This window comes from Amphiprion ocellaris, chromosome 3 (assembly GCF_022539595.1).
Source record: "Amphiprion ocellaris isolate individual 3 ecotype Okinawa chromosome 3, ASM2253959v1, whole genome shotgun sequence".
NCBI classification, from domain to species: Eukaryota; Metazoa; Chordata; class Actinopteri; family Pomacentridae; genus Amphiprion; species Amphiprion ocellaris.
Window position 1 is genome coordinate 39,534,618 of NC_072768.1, and position 14,490 is coordinate 39,549,107.

General features: G+C 37.6%; 1 protein-coding gene across 1 annotated transcript in view; it reads right to left on the minus strand.

The window, feature by feature from the left end:
• Positions 1 to 14,490, minus strand: part of tead1a (TEA domain family member 1a) — a 61,287-nt gene that overhangs the window by 44,081 nt on the left and 2,716 nt on the right. The window lies entirely within an intron of this gene.

Here is a 14,490-nt window from a genome sequence, read left to right on the forward strand (position 1 = left end):
TGTAGTCATTTTTGCATCTTCTTGTGGTTGTTTTGTGCCTTTTTGTAATAATTTGATCTATTTTTGGTCATTTTATGTCTCCTTTACAGTTGTTTTGTAGTCATTTGTCTTCACTTTGCGTGTCTTTTTAATGAATTCTCTTGCTTTTTGGTCATTTTGCTTCTTTTTTGTAGTTGTTTGTGTTCCTGTAATTCTGGGTCTATTTGTAATTTACCAAAGAGTCCAAGATGATAAAGTTCTTGTTTTGTATTCAGTTTACCGTCATAAACGGGAGAAAGAAACCAGACATTATTTACATTTTAGCTGAAAACACCAAATATTGTATGCTTGTGCTCGTTTTGTGTCTCTTTTTAGTCATCTTGCACATTATTTTTGCCTTCTTGCAGTAATTTTGCCTATTTTTGGTCATTTTACGCCTCTTTTACAATTGTTTTGCAGCCATTTGTGTGTCTTATCAATCAATTGCATATATCTGTAGTTGTTTTTGCATCTTTTTGTAGTTGTTTTGTGCGTCTTTGCTGTAATTCTGCGTCTATTTGTGTTTTCCCAAAGAGTTCAAGATGACAAACGTCTTGTTTTGTCCAGATATCTTCAGTTTATTGTCATGGAGGAGGAAAGAAACCAGAAAATATCCACATTTAAGAATTCAGACCTTTTTTACATTATACAGTTAATCATTGTAGCTCTATTTTATGATCATTGTTGCTTCTATTTTGGTGCATTTTGTGGCTTTTTTTCAGTCATCTTGTATAGTTTTTTGCCTTTTGCAAGAATTTTTGTCTAGTTGTGGTCATTTTATGCCTCTTTTACGGTTGTTTTACAGCCATTCATGTTCATTTTGTGTGTCTTTTCAATCCCTTCTCTTGCTCTTTAGTAATTTTGCTTCTATTTTGGTGCGTTTTGTGACTATTTTTAGTCATCTTGCATATTCCTTTTGCCTTTTTGCAGTAATTTTTGTGTAGTTGTCATTTTACGCTAAAAGATCTTCAGTTTACTGTCATAGAGGTGGAAAGAAACCAGAAAATATTCACATTTAAGAAGCTGGAATTACAGATTTTAGTCTTTTAGGTTGTTGATATTACAGCTAATCGATTAATTGCTGCAGCTGTAATTAAAAATACAAAAAAAACAGGTGAAAGGTTTGAGCTGATAAAACCCTGAAACAGATTAACCTGCTGCTGTTCAGTTTTCAAATTTAGATTTTCAGTTTGCATGTTTTCATTTTCAGGAAAATGGGACAAATGAGAAAAAAAGCTCCATTCTGCTCGACCTGTTCGATTCAGGCTGAAAACATCTCTAAGTTGTGATCAACACGTCGCACGCTTGTTTCCCAGCTGCTCCTGGCAAATTATTGCTTCTTTTCACGAAGGGAAATTGCCTATTTTGTTAAACCGTCGCGCTGCATCAAATCCGAGCGAACGGCGGCGACACACAACTACGAGCAGATTTAGCTGCAGAAAGAAAAAAAAGAGAGAAGAGAGGAAGTGGAGGGGTTTGCCAGCTGCCTACAATTCTTCTAAAATCCCCCACGGTAAACAGCAGGGTTGGCGGCCTCACAACACACTCACACAGCGACATATGCACACAGAAAACACACAAACACACAGCAGCACAGTGCCAGGCCCTCGGGCGAACACATGTCATTTTGTCTGCTCTTCTACTGTTCACACTTCCCATGCAGAGTCCCTGAAACAGCCTGAACCAAGCGGCCTGCAGGGCGGAGAGGACGCCGGTGTGTGGCTGCTTTTAACGCAATTAACCCTCCTGTTGTCCTCATTTACGGCCAACAAAAAATGCTGCTCCCTTGTCTGAAAAAAATACCAAAATTCAGCAAAAAACGTCCTCAAATTTATAAAAATTTGCAAAATCTTCAGGAAGGAAATTTCAAAAATTCCTTTAAATTTTCCCTTAAAAGTTTTATTTTAAAAAGAAATTCCTAAATTTGGCAAGAAATAAAAAATTTAAAAATAAAAAATAAATAAATAAAAATACATATTCTCAAAAAATTAATAAAAATCTTCCAAAAAATATCCTGAAAATATCTAAAGTGATTCCATGTATATCAGTAAAAGTTCTAATATTTTCTTTAAGAACGTTCAGAAAAAAAATCTACCAAAATCCAGTGAATTTCGCTGAAAATGTTGAAAAAAAATTCCCAAAAATGTTGAAAATGTGGAAGTTTTCACTGTGAAAATATTTTTTTTTCCACATTTTCAAACTTTAAAACGGGTCAATTTGACCCACAGGACGACACGAGGGTTAAAAACACACACACACACACACACACACACACACACACACACACACACACACACACACACACACACACACACACACACACACACACACACACTGCTGCAGCTGAATGCGTGTGAAGCTGCAGCGTTTCCACCTGGAGGCTCTTTGACACCTGAGGCTTGAAACGCTGCAGCAGGAAAACATCCACCGGCTGCAGCTCAGCGTTTTCTGCTTTCCCTCTTCACGCTTTCTTCCTTCCACTCGTTCTGTCTCCTCTCCGACTTCCAGCCTCTTCCTCCTTCCTGCAGCGGTTCAACATGCGACCAGTCATTCATGCAGCGAACTGCAGAATCAGTGAATCTGGGAATGAACTGAGAAAATCTGCTGCCAGAGAAGTGTAACGTTTGACCCTCCTGTTGTCCTCATTTACAGGCACCAAAAAAAATTGTTTCCTTGTCTAAAAAAAATCCAAAAATTCTGCAAAAAATTCCCCAAATTTCTGAAAATTTGCAAAACCTACAGAACTAAAATTCCAATAATTCCTTAAAAGTTTTATTTACAAAAAATCCCCCAAAATTGGCAAGAAAATTCTTGTAAATATTTTCAAAAAAATAAGTAAAAATCTTCTTAAAAAAATCCTAAAAATATCTAAAGTGATTACAGATATATCAGTAAAACGTCTAATATTTCGTTTAAGAACATTCACAAAAAATTGATTTTGAATTGATTTTTTTGTGAACATTCTTAAGAAACATTTTAAACATTTTTTTTCATCAAAAAATGTTCAAAGAGATCCCAAAAATGTTGAAAATGTGGACATCAGAAGTTTCACAGTGAAAATCTATTTATTTTTTCACATTTTCAAACTTTAAAATGAGTAAATTTTGACTCGCAGGACGACACGAGGGTTAAAAGGTGCAGAACGAGTAAAAACACCAGCAAATATCTGGGAATAATTGAGATTTTTAGCTGCTTTAAATACAGTAAAACGGCTTAATTTTATGGTCACACTGTAAAAAAACAAAAAACAAAAACAATTTGGAATATATTTAGTTAGTTTGTTTTAACTGATTTAACTACAGTAATTTTTTCTTCCAGTCACTGGCAAAAATCCATAAAATATTTTTAGAATAGAAATATTTTTGCTGATTTAACTACAGTAAAATTTGTGAGATTTTTAATTTGAACATTATGTCCACTTTTGTCCTGTTTGTTTTATAATCGACATGTAAATTAATTATGTTTTGTATAATTTTACTAGACATTATCTGTAGGTTTACATTATTTTTCGTAAACTTATAATTTGAAATAAACTGATGTAATTGTCAAACTTGCAATCAAACTTTTGAAAATGTCTCAAAAAGACAACAAAACTAGCTGTTAGCCAACTGCTAAAACTTGGTCCGTCTACGAGAGAAAAGACTCTGTCGTGGTGCTCCTTTAGCAGCGAACCCCCACAATGTCAATCACAAAGAGCCATTGTTTACACAGAGAGACAGACGAGCACATTTGCAGAGTGGAGGACTCATGTAGGTGCTAGCAAGCGCTATGGCTATCGCTATCACTATCGCTAGGAGGTTAGCTGTTTCTCTTAGCTTGCAGCTAACGCTATCTGGAGCAAAGTCAGATTAACTTTAGCACCTAGTTCTAACAGACGGATGGAAAAACAACCTGCAGAAACTGTACAAGAAGCAGAAACATCAACACAAATCAGGACACTAGCTCTATTCAGAGTGTCTAAGGCTATGCTAACAGCTAGCGGCTAAGTTAGCAGCTAGCCATATTAACCTGAAACAGAGTCTGGAAAACAATAAGAAGTAAAGCGATAGAACAGGGAGATTGAAAAAACAGAATAACAGCGGGAGACAAACTGTTATTGATCTCAATCAGTAACACAAAGTATCGGTTATCTAAGAAAATGGAAATAAATAAGGGATCAATCGATTATTGATGCAGATATTTGGCAATTTTAGATTATTACTATCATTATTTTAATCACTAAATAATTTGCAAAAACTGAAGAACAAGCACAAACATCAACACAAATCAGGACATTAGCTGTCTGCGCAGTGGCTAAGGCTATGCTAACGGCTAGCAGTTAGCAGCTAAGTTAGCAGGCAGCTACAGATAAACCTAAAACAGAATCTGGAAAAAAATAATTAATAATGCTTGTAGATCTCGTCCGTAGTGGGTGATTAAAGTGATTAAGAAACAGCAGAACAGCAGGAGACAAACTGTTACTGATCTCAATCAATCAATCGATTGATCAGTTGACAGGAGAGTGTCGTAGCATCTCGTGTGGCTCAAATATCATCACTCCTGTTTCTGTTGTACATATTCAGTTCTAATTATCATAATAAATGAAGAAGCCTCGTTATGAAATAAAGGTTTTCTGCTTTCAAACATGTATAATTAATTAAAAAACTACTCGTTCTTCATTTTTTGTTCCTTTTGCTGCTTCCTTGAAGCTTCCCCCTGCCCGTGTAGAAAGAGGTTAACCTGCGGAGGTCGGTGGAGGCGGTGGGAGTCGATCCGAGGGGCCCAGCAGCAGATGGAGGCCGGAGAAAGACATTAGTCACACAACAATTGGCTGTGACTGCTGGTCCTCCTCCCACCGCCGGGCCTCCAGTGCCGGGCAGGTCCGGAGCCGGTGCCAGGCCTCCGGAGGACCAGCTGGGCCCCGAGCCACGACCCTGCAGCTGGTTCCTACTTCAGATCTACATACGTGGAGCCTCCGGTTCCTCACGGTTTAATGAAATGTGATTGTGTCTCGGCGGGGGTCCTGTTGCTTTACAAGTCGACTGTTATCGAGTCGGTTCCTCTCTGCTGCTGGACGGATCCACGGCGCTGCTTTCAACCGCTGCCAGGAGTTTTTATTCACGTAATCCTCAAAGCAAACATTGTTCCACTTTACAATGCCACGTCTGGACGTTCCAGACGATTATTCCGCTGATGTTTCTCCGCTTATCTGAATATTTTTTATTTCGCTTCAAGGACCGGCGTTCGGCTCGGCTTCATTTTTTACTCAGACGCGACCAAAGCGTCGGACATGAGAGCGGACGCTTCATTTATCTTCGCCAGGACGAGGTGAGATCATCCAAGGACCCTCATGTTATTCAAACAGTCCAGCTGGATGTGAGATTTCAGATGGAGCCGAACGTCCCTGAACGCCACATCAGCAAATACAACATTATGCAGATTTGTAAGACAACAAACCTGCAAGGTTGATCAGGTTTTTAGTAGTAGTGCTCATTACTGCTCTCAGATGTAAAAGTACTTTTATAATATCACACCACTGTGTGGTGACCTGCTCATATTTACTCCAACAAGGAACACGGCAGAGTTAAGTGACCATCGGTGCACATTTAATTATTTTGGAGAAATTTGAGTCATTTTAGTCCAATTTTGAAGCCATTTTCGACAGCATCACCATGCTGAATGTATCTCCAACAACTTGTTCCTCTGTTCACTGTTTCTGAGCCATGCTGTGTTTATTTTATTCATCCAGTAGCTTTGGTTTTCCTCTCATGATCATTTTGGACACATTTTTAGTCATTCTGGACAATTTTTCAGTGAATTTGGAGAAATTTGAGCCACTTTTGACCAATTTTCTCAATTGTTTTGAACAAATTTCCAGGTTTCAGGCATGTTTAACTAATTTAGAGTCATTCTGGACAGTTCTTTTGATTATTTCATCAAGTTTAAATCACTTTAGACAAATTTTCAAGTAGTTTTGGACATTTTTTTTTTCTCAAGCATTCAGACAAGTTGAAGTCATGGTTTACAACCAGGTTCAGATTTATCGCCTGCAAGGTGTTTTTTTTGATGAACAAATGACAACAAAAAGTCTTTACAGCAGCAAAAAAACAAACAAACAGAATGAATGAACGAACGAACGAACCGGAGTCTCCAACCTGGTTTCTAGACTTCAGGTTTGGCTTCAGTGAACCGTCCAGATCCGTTTGGGTTCAGGGATGGAGGAGCTACAGGAGGTCCTACGAGGACGAATCCTCGACTGAGTGCAGGTTCAACATGTAAACAATGAGCCACAGAAGACGGATAAACAACAACATGACGACGTCCAGCAGCTGCAGGAGAATCAGCAGAAAACCACCGTGAAGAACATCGGATTTTATGAAAAATGTTTACGGAACAGCTGCATCGAACAAACAGCAGAAATCCACCATATCACATTCTCTCTCCCTCACTGAGGCTCATTTTTACTAATTTCACCTCTATGGAAACAGTCAAAGTTGAATTTCTTCCATTTATTTCACAAACACGAGGTGGGATAAACATTTATTGATCCCATAGAGGTGAGATATGAAGGCTATGGAGCAAAAATGTAGGAAAGTCAGTAGAAAAATCCAAATAAACAAGGAATATACAGAAGTACTATTGATACTGTATAGATTGTTGTACATGGAAGAGCTCTAGCTAATGCAAAGATTCCTGTAAATGTGGAAAATATTCTACAGCGATATTCTATTTGGTAATAAAATACTGTTATTGCAGAGATTTGTCTTCTAAATGTAGAAATATTAATAATGCACGGGTTTGAATGTTGCACCAGAGTGAAATATGACAGATATGATATGATAATTCAGATATTCCATTCTGTGGAAACACTGCCTGCAGTTCAGCTGAATAATCCCTCAATTCAAATGCAAATGCTCAAAACGTCACTAAAGTTGTCCAAAATTACACAAATTTCTCTAAAATGACAAAAAAATGTAACAAATGACTCAATATTTCCCAAAATTACAAATATTTTCAAATTAAAACAAAAGACGTCTGAAATTACACAAAAAAAGTTTCCAAATTTCTCAAAATTTGTCTATAAAATGACAAAAACCTTTTAAAATGGACCAAATGTGATCAAAAATGACTAAAATCTTGAAAACTTCCCCCAGTTTACTCAAGTATTGTTCAAAATTACATGAAATTAGTTCAAAATGATTCAAAAATAAATAAATAGTTTGCAATGACAAGATGTGCAAAATTGAACGATTGACCCAAATTCCTTAAAATTTGTCTCAAATTCTGAAAAATGACTCAGTATTTCCCCAGTTTACTCAAAAATTGTTCTGAAGGACAAAAAAATGACAAAAGATGTCCAAAATTACACAAAAACTGACACACATTTCTCATTTTTTGTCCAAAATAACAAAAATTGTTTTATAAGTGATTCAACATTTCCCCAAATTAAGAAAAAATATCAAAAACTTTTCAAAATGTCTCAGTATTTCCTGAAATTATTCAAAAGGACCTAAACTTTTGTCCAAAATTACTTAAAAACTGTTCAAAATGACACAAATTTCCATTATCTTTAGACCTGGATTGATGTTAATCTGATCTGGAATCAGTTTTTAACAGAAGTGTTTTTCATAAAAAATCCATCAAATTAAATGAAAGTTGTCTAAAATTACACAAAAATTGTCCCAAAGTTTTTCAATATTTGCCTCAAAAACTGTTAAAGCGTACAAAATGTGTCCAAAATTACACTAAATTGTCCCAAATGTCTTAAAAATTGTCCAAAACTGGTAAAATTTCTATTATTTTTAACCTGTTACACCTGGATGGATGTAAAACTGATCTGGTGTCAGCTTTAACAGAGCTCAGATGTGTTTTTCTCCTCCTAAAATGATCAAGTTACATAAAAATTGTCCCAAAATGACATTTTTTTTCCTAGTTTTCATGGTTTGTGGCTCAGATAGATGTGCAATTGTGGCGATTAAAAAAAAAGATTCATGGGGTAAAATGACAAATATTTACGTGGTGAAGCTGGAAATGAGCATTTTGACAGATATAAACTCGACTCTAATCTGTGATTTTTGTCTCTAATTTCACAGTTCAGACGGTGGATATTTCAGTTAATCCATTACTGATGATAAAACACCTTTATGGACGCTGCTTTGATTCCTTCTGACCTGATTTTATGTTTTAAAAAAACAAAACAAAGGCGGAATGAAAAAGCAGCAGCGATGAAAAGAAACCGGCCAAGCTCCTTTTATTCCTCCTCGCCGCTAAAACGCACTCCAGGAAACCGAGAGAGGCTGAAGAGGCCCCATCATGTCTCCGTGTGTTCGAGCAACACGTTTAGAACACGTCAGTAATTGGAGGCAGATCAGTGCCGACACGCTGGAGATGTGGAGCTGGAAGACCTTCACTGCTCTTCTTCTTCCTCTACGGGTTGATGCTGAGTCAGTCTGGACATCATCAGACCTCAGAACACGCATGTTCAGACACACACGCATGTTCAGACACACACGCATGTTCAGACACACACACATGTTCAGACACACACGCATGTTCAGACACACACGCATGTTCAGACACACACGCATGTTCAGACACACACATGTTCAGACACACACATGTTCAGACACACACACATGTTCAGACACACACACATGTTCAGACACACGCATGTTCAGACACACACACATGTTCAGACACACACACATGTTCAGACACACACACGTTCAGACACACACGCATGTTCAGACACACACGCATGTTCAGACACACACGCATGTTCAGACACACACGCATGTTCAGACACACACACACATGTTCAGACACACACATGTTCAGACACACATGTTCAGACACACACGCATGTTCAGACACACACGCATGTTCAGACACACACGCATGTTCAGACACACACACATGTTCAGACACACACATGTTCAGACACACACACATGTTCAGACACACACGCATGTTCAGACACACACGCATGTTCAGACACACACGCATGTTCAAACACACACGCATGTTCAAACACACGCATGTTCAGACACACACACATGTTCAGACACACACACGTTCAGACACACACACGTTCAGACACACACACGTTCAGACACACACGCATGTTCAGACACACACACATGTTCAGACACACACACGTTCAGACACACACGCATGTTCAGACACACGCATGTTCAGACACACGCACGTTCAGACACGCACGTTCAGACACACGCATGTTCAGACACACACGCATGTTCAGACACACGCATGTTCAGACACACACACATGTTCAGACACACACACATGTTCAGACACACGCATGTTCAGACACACACGCATGTTCAGACACACACGCATGTTCAGACACACACACATGTTCAGACACACACATGTTCAGACACACACACATGTTCAGACACACACATGTTCAGACACACACACATGTTCAGACACACACACATGTTCAGACACACACATGTTCAGACACACACGCATGTTCAGACACACACGCATGTTCAGACACACACATGTTCAGACACACGCATGTTCAGACACACACGCATGTTCAGACACACACATGTTCAGACACACACACATGTTCAGACACACACATGTTCAGACACACACGCATGTTCAGACACACACGCATGTTCAGACACACACATGTTCAGACACACACGCATGTTCAGACACACACGCATGTTCAGACACACACATGTTCAGACACACGCATGTTCAGACACACACGCATGTTCAGACACACACATGTTCAGACACACGCATGTTCAGACACACACGCATGTTCAGACACACACATGTTCAGACACACACGCATGTTCAGACACACACGCATGTTCAGACACACATGGAAAGCGGAGGCCATGGAGGTTCCAGCAGCGCTGACACTCTGTAATGAGTGTGAACATCCAGACTGGAGGCTGACAAATCAGAACCTTTATCCATCTGCCACTAAAATCACAGGTTCTAGAAGGTTCTACAAGGATCCAGCAGGTTCTGGTTGTTTATAACTGAGCTAAACAGGTGTCCAACATGCAGTCCATGGGCCAAAAGCGGTCCTCCAGAGGGTCCAATCCGGCCCTCAAAGTGTAAAAATTCCAGAGAAGACATTAACTGCAGATTGTAAATTAGTAAAACTAGAAATTTAAAATCATTTCTAGATCATGACAAGTTGTTTGGATCATAAAGTAAAATACTAGATTGTTCATTGTTCTTTTGTGTCTCATTTTTGTAAGGTTTTGTTTGGTTTTTGTTGTGTTTTGTCTTTTTCCTTTCACGCGTCTCCTCAGATCTGAGCTGCTAAAACTTAACGGTCACCAGTAAAAACGTCGTCAGTCGACTGTTAGCCGGCTGCTAACGATGCCAGACGCACAAAATAAGCTGCTGAAGAAGAAGGAAAGCATCGTTTAGCACCTTGGATGTGTAACTGTGTTTTATATTTACTGTTGAGCCTCAATGCTCAATGGGACGTTATTGTTTCTGTTCACTTCTCTGACAAATAAAACACATAAATGACTCGATAAAGAAGAATTACTTGCAGAAATGTCATCAAACAGACAGGAAAAACGACACTGGTGATGTTTAAACTTCTGGAAAAACTCTAGGAGAGATTACAGCAGCTTAAATGAGCCCAAATTTGCTTTAAAAAAGTGAAAAATTGAGGAAAAATGTGAAGTTTGATGCAGTTTTGCAGCTGTATGTTAAGTTTTGGATCCTGAATAAATCACAAATATCAGTTTCTGCACAGAAAAAAAAAAAACTTTCCCACTAATAAAAAAAAAAAACCAAGCAGAAGACTGGCAATGCAAGGAGCAATAAATGATTATTTTAATTATTTTATGGATTGGTTGTTTGGTCTAAAATGTCAGAAAATGGTGAAAAATGACATCAGGGTTCCGCAAAGACGACAAATGTCCTGATTTACTGTCACAGAGGAAGAAAGAAAGCAGAAAATATTCACATTTAAGAAGCTAAACTCACAGAATTTAGATTTTTTCTTCTTTAAAAATGATTAAAATTAATTCGTCTATGATCAAAATTGTTGTTCATTAAATAAGTAATTGACAACTAATCGATTAATCGTCACAAAAGAAGTTACATTAATATCGCTATTTAGCTTCAGTAACTCAGAAATGTCTGTACGACGCAGTTAGAAAAAAAGTTTATTATTTTTTAAAAAATGAAAAAAAAAACAACAACCTGGAATCGACATCTTTCACATTTTCCAGGTAGAAAAATACTCGACATGCTGCAGATGTTTAATTATTTACACTTTTATTTCCTTGTCTTTGTGGAAACACTGCCTGCAGTTCAGTCGAATAATTCCTGCTTTTTTTGTCACATGACTGTTGGTCATAGCCGAGTCACTGATGACATCACGGTTACTTCAAAGATGTCAGAATTTTTTGTTTGTTACAGAATCTAGCTAGAGGAAACACTTTATTTTTGGCAATTTTGTAAAAATGAGACATAGAATTAAAGGATTTTGAGGAAAGACGACAATTTAAGCCCAGATTTGGAGGATTTTTCCCGACAGAACTGCTTGTCACCGACGATGCATGCGAGGACCGTCGTAAAAGTGAAAATCCGATGATTTTTTTCTGTTATTACAGTTTTAAGCTCCGATAGATGCTTTTATTTCAGCAATGAACAGTCCAATTACAAAACTTACAGCATTTTTCACTTGAGTGTGACTAAATCTCACTTTAAAATCCATGAAATTTCATGAAAACCATTTATTCTACATTTTTAATTCTAAAAAATCACCAAAAATAAGGTCTTTGCATTAATAAGATTCTGTAAAAAAACACTAAATTTTGCACTCCTTTGAGCAAACTTTTAGCCTTTAATGACTCAGCTGTGACCAACAGTCACATGACAAAAATTCAGAGTTTTTGGTTGAACTGCAGGCTGTGCAGAGCAGAAAGTAACCCTCTGATCCACAAACCAGCCGAGTTAAATGTAGAAAAGCATATAAAGGATGCAAAAATCAACCAAATTTACACTATTTATCTGAGCCAGAAACTGTAAAAATGGAAAGGATTGAGCTAATCATGTATGACTCGCAGTTGAGTCTGAAAAATAACCAAATATCAGCTTAAAAATACTCATTTTTTCTTGAAAGTCTATTTATTCGACATGTTTTGTTTAAAAATTCACCAAAAATAAAGTTTTTGCATTAGTCAGATTCTGTAAAAAAAAAAAACTTCATTCCTTTGAGGAAACATGAAGCTTTTAATAACTTAAACATACCCAACAGTCGCATGACAAAAATTCAGAGAGTTTTCAGTTGCGCTGCAGGCTGTGCAGAGCAGAAAATGTAACTAAATCTCAGTTTAAAATCCAGGATATTTCTTGAAAACCATTTATTCTATGCTTTATGTTTAAAAATTCGCCAAAAATAAAATCGTTGCATTAATCAGATTCTGTAAAAAACTAAAAATGCTGCAGTCCTTGGCGCAAACGTGAAGCCTTTAATGACTCAGCTGTGACCAACAGTTATATGACAAAAATTCAGAGAGTTTTTGGTTGAACTGCAGGCTGTGCAGAGCAGAGAATATAACTACATTTCAGCTTAAAACCATAATAATTCTTGAAAACCATTTATTCTACACTTTTTATATTTAAAAATTTACAGTTAAATATGACAATTTTCAGCTAAGATTTGGAGGATTTTTCCCGACAGAACTGTTTGTCGCAGATAATGCATTCGAGGACCGTCGTAAAAATGAAAATCTGACAATTTTTTCCGTTTTTACAGTTTCAGGCTCCGATTAATGGTTTAATTTCAGCACATTTTTTAAAAAAAGTCTTTAAACCCCGAATTAAACTAAGCAAAGTCGCATTTAACTAGTTATGAACTTCTTAAGCTTTAATATGCAACAGAACATGATAGATAATTAGTTTTTAAAAGTTCTTCCAATAGATTATTTTATTTCTGTATCTTAAGAACAGAATATAACCAGAAAACGTCACAAAGTGGAGGAGAAGCAAAAGCAGCGGCGAACACTTGGATATTTTCTGGCTGATTTGTCAGAGGACGGTGAGTAATCAGAAGAAAAACCTGAGCAGGAAACATTTTTCCACTAAAGCTGCTGTTTACCGACTCTCAGCCTCCAGTCGGGAAACGACACGAGAAGTCATTGAAATCTGGATTTCCTGCTGAGGTCAGGAAACACGAGGCTGAATCCGACTTCCACACGAGGATCCAGAATTTATTCAAAACCTGACAGGCCGAGAGCAGAAACACCTGAACACAAACCCAAATAACGGTCTAAAGTAGCTTAAAAAGGTAAAAGAAACATTAAAATTTGTTCAACATTAGTCCAGAACGACCCAAAAGTTGTCAAAACTGCAGAAAAATGCATCAGATTATTGCTAGTTATTGTAGATTTTTTTAAAAATCAGTTTATGCAAGATTATAAACGCCAGTACCTGTTAAACAACTGTCATAACTGACTTAAAAATAGATAAAAATGAAGCTAAATTTGTTCGGAATGACAGAAATTGTTCAAAATTTGTTAAAAATGACTCAAAAATCATCCCACATCTCAAAAATTGCTCAAAATGACACAAAAGTAGGCCAAAATTACACATAAATTATTCAAAATTACTCAGATTGTATTGTCTTTATATCATGACACCTGGATGGATGTAAAACTGATCTGGTGTCAGTTTTTACCACAACTCAGATGTGTTTTTTATTCATCAGAAATGGCACAAAATGTCAATAAAGTTGTCAAAAATCGTCTCAAATTTCTCAATATTTGTCAGAAATGTTCCAAAAAATTGTTCAAAATGACAAAATATGTCCAGAATTACACAAATGATCCCAAAATGTTTAAATTTGTCCCAAAAAATGACAAAAACCTTTCAAAATGACTCAAAAATTGTCCAATCGAACGTCCCCTGGAGAAAGTTCTAGAGTAGACCTACCAACAGCTGTCTCCTCTAGAACGTTCTCTTTTCTGGACTTCAAGGAGCTGGAACTCTGGAAATATTCCCAGGATGAAGGTAGAACTCTGATCATTGATAAAGTTTCTGTGGATGAAGAATCAAACTGTTCTAGTTGTTTTTTCTGCTGCTTTCTCCCTCCCTCCTCCACGACTCTATTGTCTCTTCCTCCCCCAACTCTCCAACAAGCCCAGAACCAGGAGAACGGTCTCCACGATGAGTCACCTGTTGATCCAAAACTTCAGGACTACGTTTGTGCTCCGAAAACCCCGACAGAGTGAGACGTCACAGATTACGCCTCTAATCCATAAACAATCTGTGGAGCAGATTTCCATCCAGAAACCAGGCGACAGATGAGAGGAGGAACCACAGACGCCACCATATTGCAGCAGCATTTACTAGCGCACACACACACACACACACACACACACACACACACACACACACACACACACACACACAGGAACACGTACACAGCGGTGGTGACTAAAGCACACAGAGGCCATATGGTGCGTCCTC